At 45.1% G+C, this 13,503-nt stretch overlaps 1 non-coding gene across 1 annotated transcript; it reads right to left on the bottom strand.

Annotated features, from left to right (window-relative positions):
• Positions 1 to 11,605: 11,605 nt before the first annotated feature.
• LOC113902000 lies at positions 11,606 to 11,712 on the bottom strand. Its single transcript, XR_003513647.1, has one exon. It is a non-coding gene; the product is annotated as a U6 spliceosomal RNA (small nuclear RNA).
• Positions 11,713 to 13,503: the final 1,791 nt, after the last annotated feature.

Genomic DNA, 13,503 nt, shown 5'->3' with positions numbered 1-13,503 from the left:
ATAAAGAGAAACAAAAGTCCTGATAAATGCTACAACATGGATAAGACATGAAAACACTGTGCTAAGTGAAAGAACAGACACAAAAGGCCCCACACATATTGTATGATTCAATTTCTAAGAAATATCCAGAATAGGCAAATCCAGGGACTGGAACTAAATTACCGATAGCCAGGGGCTGAGGGGAGGGGGAATTTAGAGTGACTGCTAATAGACTCAGGGTGATGAACTACTCTAGAATTGGGTAGTGGAGATGGTTGCACAATTCTGTGAATAAGTAAAAACTAGTAGGTTCACCCTTTAAAATGGTAAACTTCTTGGTATGTGAAGGAAATATTTTAACAGCTGCACATTGTTATATCAATAGACTTCACTGTGGATTTGCCGTAACTGTTCATGCCAAAGGTCTCCCTGTGCAAGAGAGAATTTTGGTACATTCCACCTGAAGCTTCAGTCCAGCTAATCCTGCTAGTTCCTTTATGAAACCAAGCTCTCTGCTCAGCCCTACTACTAAAGGGGCCTGATTCAGCCTCTGGTTCTCCCCGCTGTGGGCCCCACGTCACACACATCAGACCCAGCCCTCTGGCTTTCTTCCTGTACACAGCGCCCTACTCAGCCAGGCTGCCACTCTGGTGGGGACAAAGTTAGAGCCACTCCAGGATGGGAAATAATCTCATTAAAGAAAAAGACAGAGGGACTTCCCTGGCAGCCCAGTGGATAAGACTCTGTGCTTCCAAACCAGGGGGCCTGGGTCTGTTCCTTGATCAAGGAACTAAGACCCCACATGCCATGTGGCATAGCCAAAATAAATTTTAAAAAATAAATAAATATGATTCTAACATATGAACAAGGTCAATTTAAAAAAAAGAAAGAGAAAAAAAAATACGTAAAAAAAGAAAGAGAGAGATTGAGGGGGGAGAGGGAGATGGAGAGGAGGAGGGAGGCAGGGAAGGAAGGTCCCAGGTTACTGGAAACCAGATCTTGCTATGACTCATATACTTATTTGATTTGTTGGATATGTTCTTTTGTGTTTTATCTTTCCTTCTCTCCCTTGAGCCCATTCATCCATCCATTCTGCATCGCACTTGTGGTCCAGGCACAGAACCAGGTCCTGAGGAAGCTCCATGTATTCTCTTTCAGGTTTGCTCTTCCCTTTGGTGAAGGTTCTCCTCCTTCTCTCTCTCTCTTTTTGAACCTGCACCCCTACATTAGAAGCACTGAGTCTTAACCACTGGACCACAGGGGAAGTTCCTCCTCCTTCTCAATTATTCCCAGCTCACATCCAGGCTGACTTTCCCCAGTGGCCATGTGGCCTCAATAGTGGTCTTTCTCCGTTCCTGGAATCTGTCAGCAATGCCTCAGCAACTCCTGACAACCCAAAACCCATTCCTCCTGTCTTCCTATTTCAAGGCCTGTGTTCACTGGAGTCCAGATTCCTGCCTAAGAGACACCTCTTGCCCACAGTCTATTTACAGTGAAAGAAGCCAGGGGATGTTAGGTGCTCTCCAAGTCACCAGCTCCTCACACTGTCCAGGGTCATTAGGGGAAGGACAATTAAGAACCTTCAGTCTTTGTCCAGACGGAGGATCGTCTGTAGTGAGGAAGAGGAGAGATGACTTCATAGGGGTACAGGATTGGATAAAAGGGTCATTCATTACAAGCTGAGAGCAAAGCGGAAGAAACAGACCAAGAGAGAGCACTTGGTTTGTGAAAGGTCAAGGTGAGTCTACAATCCAAATGCATGGAACAGAGTTTGAGGCAACATGACAGGGGTAAGGGGATGTCCAACTACCTGGACAGTAGGCTTTTTTGGCTGAGATGCAACGCTTGAAGATCTTATTTCCCTGACCAGGGACTGAACCTCGGGCCCCAACAATGAAAACTCCGAGTCCTAACCACTGGACTGCCAGGGAGTTCCCACAATAAGACTATTACTATTTTTTAAATTTTTATTTATTTATTTATTTCTGGCTGTGCTGGGTCATCGTTGCTGCATTGGATTTTTCTCTAGTTTCTGTAAGCTGGGGCTACTCTCCATTTGCAGTGCACAGGCATCTCATTGCAGTGGCTTCTCTTGTTGCAGAACCCGGGCTGTATGGCACATGGGCTTCAGGAGTTGCAGCTCCTGGGCTCTAGAGCACAGGTTCAATAGTTGTGGCACATGGACTTAGTTGCTCCGAGGCATGTTGGATCTTCCCAGATCAGGGATCAAACCCGTGTCTCCTGCATTGGCAGGCAGACTCTTTACCATTGAGCCAGCAGGGAAGCCCAGATTATTATTTTTTTAATTAATTAATTTATTTTGGGGGGCACTTGGGATCTTTGTTGCAGTGGGCAGGCTTCTCTCCAGTTATGGCATGTGGGATCTTAACTCCCTAACCAGAAATTGAACCCGTGTCCCCTGTATTGGAAGGTGGATTCTTAACCACTGGACTACCAAGGAAGTTCCAGGATTATTAACTGCCATGTAGGTCTTCCTCTTCTGGGGTCAAGCCATGCCTAGTTTAATTATACGATGATAATAACAACAACCTGGTTAGACGGTTAGGTAACATCACTATTAATCATAATTAACAGGAGTCTGAGCAAACTCCAGGAAATAGCAAAGCACAGAGAAGGACAGAGAAGCCTGGAGTGCTGCAGGCTGGCATTCACACTTAGGATTTGAAACAGCTCAGCTGGAATTCCATCATCTCCACTAGTTTTGTTCATAGTGATGCTTGCTAAGGCCCACTTGACTTCACACTCCAAGATACCCAGCTCTAGGTGAGTGATCATACCATCATGGTTTTCTGAGTCATTAAGATCCTTTTTGTGTAGTTCTGTGTATTCTTGCTACCTCTTCTTAATATCTTCTGCTTCTGTTAGGTCCATACCTTTTCTGTCCTTTACTGTGCCCATTTTTGCATGAAATCTTCCCTTGATAGCTCTAATTTTCTTGAAGAGAGCTCTAGTCTTTCCCATTCTATTGTTTCCTCTATTTCTTTGCATTGTTCACTCAGGAAGGCTTTCTTATTTCTCCTTGCTACTCTTTGGAACTCTGCATTCAGACAGGTAAATCTTTCCTTTTCTCCTTTGCCTTTTGTGTCTCTTCTTTTCTCAGCTATTTGTAAGGCCTCCTCAGACTGCCATTTTGCCTTGAGGAACCAGAGATCAAATTGCCAACATCCGCTGGATCATGGAAAAAGCAAGAGAGTTCCAGAAAAACATCTATTTCTGCTTTATTGACTATGCCAAAGCCTTTGACTGTGTGGATCACAATAAACTGTGGAAAATTCTGAAAGAGATGGGAATACCAGACCACCTGACCTGCCTCTTGAGAAATCTGTATGCAGGTCAGGAAACAACAGTTAGAACTGGACATGGAACAACAGACTGGTTCCAAATAGGAAAAGGAATACGTCAAGGCTGTATATTGTCACCCTGCTTATTTAACTTCTATGCAGAGTACATCATGAGAAATGCTGGACTGGAAGAAACACAAGCTGGAATCAAGATTGCTGGGAGAAATATCAATAACCTCAGATATGCAGATGACACCACCCTTATGGCAGAAAGTGAAGAGGAACTCAAAAGCCTCTTGATGAAAGTGAAAGTGGAGAGTGAAAAAGTTGGCTTAAAACTCAACATTCAGAAAATGAAGATCATGGCATCCAGTTCCATCACTTCATGGGAAGTAGATGGGGAAACAGTGGAAATAGTGTCAGACTTTATTTTTGGGGGCTCCAAAATCACTGCAGATGGTGACTGCAGCCATGAAATCAAAAGACGCTTACTCCTTGGAAGGAAAGTTATGACCAACCTAGATAGCATATTCAAAAGCAGAGACATTACTTTGCCAACAAAGGTCTGTCTAGTCAAGGCTATGGTTTTTCCTGTGGTCATGTATGGATGTGAGAGTTGGAATGTGAAGAAGGCTGAGCACCGAAGAATTGATGCTTTTGAATTGTGGTGTTGGAGAAGACTCTTGAGAGTCCCTTGGACTGCAAGGAGATCCAACAAGTCCATTCTGAAGGAGATCAGCCCTGGGATTTCTTTGGAAGGAATGATGCTAAAGCTGAAACTCCAGTACTTTGGCCACCTCATGAGAAGAGTTGACTCATTGGACAAGACTCTGATGCTAGGAGGGATTGGGGGCAGGAGGAGAAGGGGATGACAGAGGATGAGATGGCTGGATGGCATCACCAACTCGATGGGCGTGAGTCTGAGTGAACTCCGGGAGTTGGTGATGGACAGGGAGGCCTGGTGCGATTCATGGGGTTGCAAAGAGTTGGACACGACTGAGCGACTGAACTGACTTATGTTTTAAAATCAATATTCACATTTATTTATTTAACTATACTGGATCTTGGGGCTTCCCAGGTGGCGCTAGTGGTAAAGAACCAGCCTGCAAATGCAGTAGACATAAGAGATGTGGGTTCAATCTCTGGGGTCAGGAAGATCCCCTGGAAGAGGGCATGGCAACCCGCTTGAGTAGTCTTGCCTGGGAAATCCCATAGACATAGGACACTGCTGAGCTACAGTCCATAGGGTCTCAAAGAGTCAGACACGGCCGAGGTAACTTACCACACACATGTGTACTGGGTCTTAGTTGTGGCATGTGAGATCTAATTCCCTGAGCAGGAATTGAAGCTGGGCCCTCTGTGTTGGGAGCACTGAGTCTTAGCTACTTGACCACCAGGCAAGTCCCCCAGCATGGTAAATTTAATCCAGTTCTACATGAAGAGTTCTTAGGGCTGCATACGGAGTAAGACTGGGGTCTAGAGGTATTCGGGGAGGGGCGGAATGAGGCACAGATCTGGATGTAGATCAGAGATGAGGCCAGTATGGATTTCCAAGCCTGGCTTTCTCATGAGTTCTGATGTGGTGCTGCCTGGAAGAACAAGGGCAGGAGCCAATGGTGGTGTTCAGAGTCCAAAGGGAAAACACAGAAGAGAGCAAGACAGAACAGTAACACCTTAAAAAAGGCCAAGCCCAAGGATGGGGGATCGTGCGTGGACAGGGCAAGAAGTGATTTCAGAAACACATAGGCACAGTGGGTGGCCCTGAGCCAGAGACTCCTGGGGCCAGATTATTAAGCAAAGGCATGGCGAACAGCAACAAGAGAGCTCCAGGGACAGCCCAGGGCTCACAGAGCTGTATCTGCTCCTAATGTGCTCCCCAGTATGAAGGTGTGCCTTGTGGGCTGCATAACAGGAAGGGACGAGGCAGAAACCAAGTATCAGAGAGCAAGACAAGGACAAGGACATTCTGAATGGAGAGAGCAGAGAGTCCTGGAGAAATTCTCCCGTGACCCTTGGAGCAGCTCAGATTTGTTTTTCTGCCCCCTGGGAAGAGGATCCTGATGGCAGTACAACCACATGCTGGTTCAGACATAGACTGGGTCCTCCCTCCCTCCTCTTTCAACCCCATGACCTGGCCTTGGGAAGGACTGGCTCAAGAACTGGATGCGAGGAACTTTCCTGGCAGTCTGGTGGTGAAGACTCTGCGCTGCCAAGGTTCACTGCCTGGGTGGGGAACTATGATCCCACATGCTGTGCTTATTGAGCTTTTACTGTAGCCAAAAGTGGTACTAATCATGACTCTTTAGTTTGTTGTTGCTCTTTAGTCACTAAGTCACAGCTGACTCTTTGTGACCCCATAGACTGTAGCCCCTCAGGCTCCTCTGTGCATGGGATTTCTCAGGCAAGGCCATTTTCTTCTCCAGAAGATCTCCAGAAGATCTTCTCCAGAAGATCTTCCCAAACCCAGAATCAAACCTTCAAACTTGTGTCTCCAGCATTGGCAGGTGGATTCTTACCACTGAGCTAGTGGGAAGCCCAACTCTTTAGTTACAGTTCATCTATCCAGACTTTCCATTCTTTCTTCCTTAAATGAAATTCCCCTTTTACAATTTTTATCAACTACAACCTCTACCTTTGTCTTTGTTTTAGGCAAAATGACAAGCATCTGTTAATAGGATCATTATACAGGGGATAAAAAAAAGGTTAGGTTGTTTTTTTTCTATTCTTGGGAGGAAAAAAAAATCATAGATATTTGTCAAGCACTTCAGGAGTGGGACCTTTGTATACTTGTTATTCTTTGTTCAATTTGGTTTTTGTAGGTTTCAGTCACTGAGATTTGGGGGTTTGTTACTGCAGTGTAACTGACCTTTTCCTCATTGATCTAAGAGTACAGAGAAAGGACATCAGGATAGGTTTCACAGAGATGCTTGGTAAGATGAAGCCAAGGAGCAGCAGAAAACAGAGAAAGAGACATTTTGGAGGCGGGTGGGGTGTAGAATCACAGAGCTACACAAGCCACTGAGGTGTGATGTGGCTGTTGTACAGGACACAGAAGGGAGTAGGGAGAGAGAGGCTGCAGGGAAACATAGCGGCCAGATGGCAACAAACTTTAAAAATACACTAAGAAGTTGCAGAAAATGAGGCTCCAACAGAGGTTTCAATGAGTAAAACCTTAGTAGGATTATATATATTAGGAAAACAACCAGCTGCAGAATAGAAAGAGAATAGAGTGGGAGGAAGAGCAAAGACCAGTTAGGAGGTAACTGCCAGTTGAAAGTAAAGAATCCACCTGCAACGCAGGAGACACGGGTTTTATCTGTGGGTCTGGAAGATCCCCTGGAGCAGGAAAGGGCTACCCCTCCAGTATTCTTGCCTGAGAAATCCCATGGACAGAAGAGACTGGAGGGCTGTACTCCATAGGATCGCAGAGTCAGACACGACTGAAGTGGTTTAGCACAGCACAAGTTGAGAATAAAGTGATGAAGGCCTAGATTAGAGATTGACAACATTTTAAGCTTTGTTTACCATGCAGTCTCTGTCAGCACTACTCAGCTCTTCCGTGGTGGCACAAAAACCATCAGAGACAGTATGTAACAAATACACATGGCCATGGCTTTCCTAGGTGGCACCAGTTGTAAAGGATCCAGCTGCCAATGCTGGAAACAGAAGAGAGGCATATTTGATCCCCGGGCTGGAAAGGTCCCCTGGAGGAGGAAATGGCAACCCACTCCAGTATTCTTGCCTGGAAAGTCCCATGGACGGAGGAGCTGGTGGGCTACAGTCCATGGGGCCTCAGAGCATTGGACACGACTAAGCGTGCGCGTGCGCGCGCACACACACACACACACACACACACACACATGCACACACGGCCATGTTTCAATAAATCTTTATTTACAAAAAAGGAAGTGAAGTGAAAGTCACTCAGTCATGTCCGACTCTTTGTGACCCTGTGGATTATACAGTCCATGGAATTCTCCAGGTCAGAATACTGGAGTGGGTAGCCTTTCCCTTCTCCAGGGGATCCTCCCAATCCAGGGATTGAACCCAGGTCTCCCACATTGCAGGCAGATTCTTTGCCAGCTGAGCCACCATGGAAGCCAAAAAAAAAGAAGTTGGGGACATATTTGGCCCATGGGCCACTGTTTGCCTAGGCTTGACCTAAAGTAATAAGAAGACAGCTAGCATTGAGACCCACCATGTAGCAGGCAGTTTTCAAACATTATTGCTGATTCTACCAACCTTGCAGAGAGGGATTATTGGCTCCATTATAAAATGGAGAAGGAAACTGAGGCTGAGAGATGCCCAAGGCTGGTATATGGCAAAATCAGGATTCAAGGTCAGGTTCAACTCTAGAGCCCAGGTTCTCATCCCATGTCACCTAGAGGCAGACAAGAAAGAAAGGGTAGGGGATAAACAGGACTTGTCATTTCTTTGTGCCTGAGAGACTTCATTCACTCAGTTATTCACTCATCCATTCATCCCTTCAATAGGTATTTTGCTTTATGCTGTTTGTGAGTTCCCTGGGCTGCAAGGAGATCAAACCAGTCAATCCTAAAGCAAATCAGTTCCGAATATTCACTGGAAGGACTGATGCTGAAGCTGAAATTCCAATACTTTGGCCACCTGATGCCAAGAGTCAACGCATTGAATGGAAAGACACTGATGCTAGGAAAGATTGAGAGCAGGTGGAGAAGAGGACGACATAGGATGAGATGGTTGAATAGCATCACCAATTTAATGGACATGAATTTGAGCAAACTCTGGGAGATAGTGGAGGACAGAGAAGCCTGGTGGGCTGCAGTCCACAGGGTGGCAAAGAGTTGGACACAGCTTAGTGACTGAAAAACAACAACAAAAAAATTGTGAAGTACTAGGGATTCAATGATGAACGGGAGGTGATTTCTGTCCTTGAGTATCGAAGAGCCTAGCATTTGAATCTATAACTAGATGTGAGTATGAAGAAAGGGAAGTGTGATTTATCAATAACATCAAGGAGGTAAAATATTTAAGTCACTTTCATCCCAGGCTTCTTCTTTCCTCTAAGCATCCCAGGAGTCCTCCAATTCTTTGGAATCAGAAACACCCAATATTTTTATATTCTAGCATGAACACGTAGGTGGTTTACCATGAAACTATCGAACCTTATGCTTCAGGGTCCCTGGCTCCCTAAGACCCTGTGTCTAATTTTGTTTTTCTAAGAGTCACCCCTCAGACAGGTAGGCCTCAGGCTCCAAAATCTGGATCTGCCCTTGAGTGAATGTTTCTCAGAGCCAGGTCTATGAAACGCTGTTTTTAGGAATTACCAGCAGCTAAGGATCCTGGTTTGGGCCCTCAGGGTTTCTCTCAAGGCAACTAAGAACCTGGGGGCTGCCCTCAATGTCACAGGTGTGGCCAGTTCAAAGTCATTCCTATTACATTCATTCTTCACTTAATATCAGCTGGAGTGACTCAGTGGTAAAGAATCTACCTGCCAGTGCAGGAGACACAGGTTCAGTCCCTGATCCATGAAGATCCCCCTGGAGGAGAAAATGGCAGCCCATTCCAGTATTCTTGCCTGGAGAACCCCATGGACAGAGGAGCCTGGCGGGGTACAGTCCATGCAGTCACAAAGAATCAGACATGACTTAGCAACTGAACAACAACAAATAGCTGGTCCTGCTCCCTTGGCCTTTTGAATCAACCCGGGGGCGCTGGGGGGTGGGGTGGGCAGCAAGCAGTGGCTTCTGCTGGCTCATCGTTTTGGAATTCAAGACACCCAGGAATTTAAAAATCCTCCCAACCACCTCTCAGTGGGCCACTGGGGCAGGAAAGTACACAGGCAATCCTAGCGGTGCTGGGGGTGGGGCTGAGGCTGTGCAGGAACTGAGAGCCACTAAAGCCAGGCTGCTGGCCATCACAGGGCTTACCAGGCCAGGGATATTTGTCCAGCATATCCACAGGTCCATAGGAAATCAAACTCTGAAGAATTGGCTATTTTACACTCATCTGAGTCATTGTTGTTCAGTCGCCCAGTCGTGTCCAACTGTTTGTGACCCCATTGACTTGAGCATGCCAGGCCTCCCTGTCCCTCATCTGAGTCATAAGTGACTCAAAACTAGAATGTTATTAATGTGAGAACAGGAGGCCTAATTGCAAAATAATTGGCTCTGATCATTTGCTCAGAGTCCTCTCCCCTTACCAGGCCAGTCCACAAATCGTTCCTAATTACAGGCTGGGAACTGAGTGAGTGAAAATGATGCTGAGACTCTTCAAGGGCAGGTACTATGCTTGTGTTGCCCACTGTTACCTCTCCAGCAGCTGGTATAGCCCCTGACCCATGGGAGGTGCTCCATAAAGACTTGTATAAAAGAAAGTGGATGAGCTGTTATCAGGATATACACCCATTTCTCCTAAGATGAATTGGCTGTCCTTTGAACAATTCTCTCTAAATGAACAGCTCTGACCAATCAGAGCATCTTTGTCCTTGGACAGTGTGGGAGACATACTATAATTTCTATCCTTGTGGTCACCCCTCTTCTGGATTCCGCACAAGCCTTTTGTTATGACTCATTGCCTGCTGAGCATTCACCTTATTAACTGTTACATTCCAGAGCTCTTTTCCAGAGCTTGTTTTAACTCCTTGATGGGTGTGCGGGGAGACAGGTGACACTCTTGAGAGGCCCCGCTGCCGGCGGCAAGGGCTGACTCATCCACTTGCTGTGTATTGCGCTCACTTCGCTTTCAAAGGGTCACATTTTCTGACTTTCCTTACAGCTACTCATTCTAAGTCCCATTCTTCCCAAGATCTTCCCAGGTGAGTTTGTTAGGTTTTTAGTTAGCATATGATTTTTTGGCAAAGTTGAAGCAGGAAAGGTTCTCACGAAGAATTCAGTGGTCTGTGGGGATAAACCATGATGTGAGAGGAGCAAGTGTGGACCTGGGCTCGTTTTGGACATATCAGTCATTTCACAAATTAGCACCCAAAACTCTCCGTGGTGGCCAAGTGCAGGGCTGTGCTCACTCCCTCCCAAGGGTGGCAAGCTGGTAAAAGGGAATAGTTTCATTGTAATCATGGAGAATTACAAAATGAATTGGGAGCACTTTGTGGGGCTAGTCTCCAACTGTGCATGATGGCCAGGATCCTCGTGGGTGTTCTTTCAAATGCAGATCCTTGGTCCCTACCACTCAGAAATTCTGATCCAGTAGGTCTCAACAAGTGCTCACCACCCGCCCCACCCCCCAACACACACATGAAGGTGATTTTACTCAAAGTGGCCCTAGCACACCTGAAGGAAGGGGACAGGAAATGGTTCACAAGGGCAGGTCGGTTTTAGCTGCACAGCAGGGTGCAGCTTGTGAGATCTCGGTTCCTCCACCAGGAATTGAACCGGGGGCAGTGAAATTGCCAAATCCTAACGAGTAGCCCATCAGGGAACTTCCTCTTTGGCTGATTTTTAGAGGAGGAAGAAGTAGAAACTTACTCGGCACAGAGGCACAAAATGGTGTGATGTTACCTTTACCTTTGATTTTCAGAAAATGAAGGCCAAGAGACACAGCTCTACCTAAACTGATTTTAGTTCTTCACCTGGGCTCCTCCTCACTCCCACTTAGGGATAGACCGGAACACACACTCACACACATACTGGAGTCTCCCCCATGCCCCAAACCGTAAGAACTGCCCCTTTCACTCCGGACCCCTCCACTTACCAACTTCTAGTCCCCATTTCTTTCTTTTTAAAATATTTTATTTGACTGTGCTAGGTCTTAGTTGCAGCATGTAAATTCTTAGTTGTGGCTTGTGGGATCTACTTCCCTGACCAGGGATCAAACCAAGGCTCCCTGCATTGGGAGTACAGTCTTAGCCACTGGACCATCAGGGAAGTCCCTCCCATTTATTTCAGCGAGAAGCTTCCTTAAACATAAAAGAAAAAAAAAAAAAAGAAACAAACAAAAGGGCAGGAGGCAAAAGGGCCCTTCTGATTCCAAAACCAGTACACATTCACCTTAGAAAATTTCAAAACTCAGTGGAAAAGGCCCTTCTTAACCATATCATAAACTCTCAAGACACTCTGAACACTTACCACAATGGCAATTCAATTTTTTCACTAGAATGTAAAGGCCTTGAGAATAAGGACATGATTTTCTTTTTCATCCTTGTATCTTCAGTAGACACAGAAGAATCCCAATAAAGATGTATAAATTGAACAAATAACATAAATCATTTATATTATCCATCCAGTCTTTATGTATTTGCTTTACTGGAAAACAAAAATGACATCGTGCTATATATACATCATTTAGAAGAGGATCAGTGTATATTTGAAGTCTGATTTTTTTTTTTTTTAAATATGGAACGCTTCATGAATTTGCGTGTCATCCTTGCGCAGGGGCCATGCTAATCTTCTCTGTATCGTTCCAATTTTAGTATATGTGCTGCTGAAGCGAGCACTGAAGTCTGGTTTTCTTATTGAAAACATACCACAAATATATTTCTAGCTGCTTTGAGTTTGGATAAGCCATAATTTATTTAGGTTGTCTTCAATCTGAAATATTAAAAAGAACATTGTGACAAATGTCCTTGTATCTAAAATCTTTGCATGTATCAATCATGATTTAAAGACACCCAGTGGGTTCAGTTCAGTTCAGTTCAGTGGGTTCAATTGGGAGTGCTGTACCAAAGATTGGGCAAAACTCTACAGCTCTTTGAAATCCTGTTTTGGAATGGTTGTAATAATTTATGTGAATTTCTATTAATAAAATAAACAAGACTTAAAAAAACAACCTGTGGTGGGGGGAGGACCTTATATCAGATAAAGTGGTCAGGAAAGGATCCCCTAAGGAGATGACTTTAGGTTAATGCTGTTCCAAGAAGAATGAGGTACAGACATTCCAGGGACAGGAAAGAAAGGAAACTTCTCTGCAGACAGATTGAGGACAACCTAAATAAATTATGGTTTATCCAAACTCAAAGCAGCTAGAAATATACTTGTGGTATGCTTTCAATCTAACACAAATTATATAGTGGAGGCAGACCCTGTCAGGACTTATACCTTGGTAGGAATTTGAGTAATTTTAAGAGATGAGAGCATTGAAGGTAAACCATTTGAAGGGCTCTAAGCTGTGGAATGAAATTAAAAGATGCTTGCTCCTTGGAAGATAAGTTATGACCAACTTAGCATATTAAAAAGCAGAGACATTACTTTGTCAAAAAAAAGGTCTGTCTAGTCAAAGCTATGGTTTTTCCAATAGCCATGTATGGATGTGAGAGTTGGACTATAAAGAAAGCTGAGCACAGAAGAATTAATGCTTTTGAACTGTGGTATTGGAAAAGACTCTTGAGAATCCCTTGGACTGCAAGGAGACACAACCAGTCAATCCTAAAGGAAATCAGTCCTGAATATTCATTGGAAGGACTGATGCTGAAGCTGAAACTCCAGTACTTTGGCCACCTCATGCAAAGAACTGACTCAATGGAAAAGACCCTGATGATGGGAAAGATTGAAGGCAGGAGGAGAAGGGCATGACAGAGGATGAGATGGCTGGATGGCATCACCGACTCAATGGACATGAGTTTGAGTAAACTCCATGAGTTGGCGATGGACAGGAAAGTCTGGCGTGCTGCAGTCTATGCAGTCGCAAAGAGTCGGACACGGCTGAGTGACTGAACTGAACTGAAGCTGCGGAATGACTTCCCTAGTAGCTCAGCAGTAAAGAATCTGCCTGCCAATGTAGGAGACATGGGTTCAATCCCTGTGTTGGGAGGATTCCCTGGAGGAGGAAATGGCAACCTACTCCAATATTCTTGTCTGGGAAATCCCATGGACAGAGGAACCTGGTGAGCTACAGTCCATGCGGGTCTCAAAGAGTCAGACCCATGACTTAGTGACCACAGCAACAATAAGCAGTAATATATGATCCACCTGTGACTCTGAACTGTAGCTCTAGTAAGAAAATATACCATAATATAACAAAATTGGGACTTCCCTGGTGGTCCAAAGTTAAGACTCTACGTTTCCAATGCAGGGAGTGTGGACTCTATCCCTGGTCAGAGAACTAAGATTCTCATATGACGCGTGGCCAAAAATATACATATGTATATAACAATGTTTAGGCTTCCCTAGTGACTCAGTGTTAAAGAATCTGCCTGCCAATGCAGACCAGGGTTCGATCCCTGGGTGGGAAAGTGCCCCTGGAGGAAGAAATGCAACCCACTCCATTATTCTTGCCTGGGAAATCCCAT

The sequence above is a fragment of the Bos indicus x Bos taurus genome, chromosome 11 (genome assembly GCF_003369695.1).
Source record: "Bos indicus x Bos taurus breed Angus x Brahman F1 hybrid chromosome 11, Bos_hybrid_MaternalHap_v2.0, whole genome shotgun sequence".
Classification (NCBI taxonomy): Eukaryota; Metazoa; Chordata; class Mammalia; order Artiodactyla; family Bovidae; genus Bos; species Bos indicus x Bos taurus.
This window is presented reverse-complemented; position numbering and strand designations above follow the sequence as displayed.